Source organism: Paramormyrops kingsleyae, chromosome 9, assembly GCF_048594095.1.
Source record: "Paramormyrops kingsleyae isolate MSU_618 chromosome 9, PKINGS_0.4, whole genome shotgun sequence".
In the NCBI taxonomy this organism is placed as follows: Eukaryota; Metazoa; Chordata; class Actinopteri; order Osteoglossiformes; family Mormyridae; genus Paramormyrops; species Paramormyrops kingsleyae.
This window is the reverse complement of record NC_132805.1, coordinates 27,894,659-27,896,678: the sequence shown is the minus strand read 5'-3', so window position 1 is coordinate 27,896,678 and position 2,020 is coordinate 27,894,659.

Here is a 2,020-nt window from a genome sequence, read left to right as displayed (position 1 = left end):
AAGAAAGTGTCAGTTTTATATGCAAGCAGACGTCGACAGCATATTTCTTCTTTATTGTGACGGAGGGGAGGCCCTCTCTCCCATGGAGGCTCGTTGGGCCGTCTCCGAGACGATGAGGACATTTTGCGGTGACGAACAAGGACAGATGAAAACAGCATTGGCCACACTGGGGCTCTGACAAACTTTTCGTCATTCTTTGGAGTGTCCCCCCCCCCCCCCCCACATCTCTCTGTTGATCCCACATTATGGCCTGGCTACACTCTTAATCTTTTACAGAAGATAATCATTTAAATAGTCAAAAATCTGGTTAATTACTCACGGCAGAACAACTGCAACGCTAAATGAAAACATTATGAATAGAGATTATCGGCCTGTGTTTCACGATTTTTCAGTCATTCTGTCTGCGTTTGAGGTAAAATGATTGTAAATTTCATAAGATTGTCACAACGCATTCACTCATTTGCGTCCGTCAAAAATGTCTAAAAGTTTAATGTAAGCGATATCCTGGTCACAAACTGTGTTCTAGGAGTCAGACCATTGACGCAAGTTCAGACCCTTCAAGATCATAGCCAAACCTCTCCATCTTCCAGCTGTTGGATGAGCTTGGGAGGTTTTGTGGCCATTAGCTCGTGGTGTTTGTGTTTGTGGATGAGGGACCGCAGGAGACCAACACAGGCAGATGCCACGCAGCTTCACGCCGCAGCTGAGAATCGTTACTTATTTCTTGGAGAGTGTGACTGTGACTTCCCGCCACCATGTCTGTAAAACGCGACAGGAGTGGGGCGAGTCCCGGCTCCTTCCGCAGGTCTGCTTTTGGCTGCTCTCATCACGTTCACCAGATGACTTTGCTCCAGTGCTTGTTGACAAACAGATTTAATCTTGCACTTCCTGCTGGGAGAAGGCCCGTAGTTGACAAGCCCTATTGAAGGGGGAACAAATAGAAAACATGGTTTAGCAGTCGTTTTCCCAGCATCCCCCCCCCCCCAGATGGTTTGGAATCATCTGTTCCCTATTTCAGCCTTGGAATGTTCTGTTCCAGAAGTCACATGACCTGTGTGACAGTGACACCAGTGGAGACTGTCACCTGAATTTAATACTGCATTAATGCCACAAAAGGGCAAATGGGCAACCACCAGCCCTGTTCTCTGGCCCTTTTGTTCTGTGCATATTTGTAACAACCTTAAATGTGCATTTTATCGGTGTCTTCAGATATCTTTCTGCAGTGGCTGTTCTTTACTGGTGCTTGACAGTCTTTTGCATTGACATTAAAATAAAATGAAAATGTTTTGTAGTTTTGCCTTTGTGCTTTTTTTTTTTTTTTTTAAAAAAAAAACAAACATTTATTTAATTCACATATGCTGTGCTTTTGTTAGACGAATGAGCGACGGATCCTGAAATTCAACCCCTGTCCCGTAACTGGTGGCCTCCACCTTGAGATAGTTTCTGTGGCTTCAGGAGACTCTCAGCCTCACGACATGAGGAAACGGAGGCGAGGCGGCTACAGAGACGAGGCAGCCGCAGAAGCAGCATCTGCCCCAGTCTGGGAGAGTGGACATCAAAGCCAAGGCGGTACTCTCTACAACTTAATTAAGTAAAGACCCCCACTTACAGAGGCCTCATCCCAGGCTCACCAGTAAATCTGTCACATGAAAGATCAAGCCCCTATCCCTTTTATGTCCCCTCACTTGTTATCTGCTGGGAATTTAATTTCAAATTTTTTTTTTTGTCCTGTGTATAACCCTCTGTGACCAGGATGATGAGAGACCAGGCTTTGCAGGTAAGTCATTTAGAACGCGGAGCCGTGGGCGCTCGGTCAATCCTGACGTAAGACCCCGACATGTGCGGACTATCAGGGCGTCCGTTCAGTCTGCTGTGCCACAAATATTATAGCCGAACGATTAGAAAATAGATGATTAGATCCCATGATTAGAAAAAGACTAAATTCCCTGCCGCTTCTCTGTAGATCTGTCCTTGTGTTTTTATGTCGCTGTTTGTATACTGTTCCCAGCAGCGTTGCTTG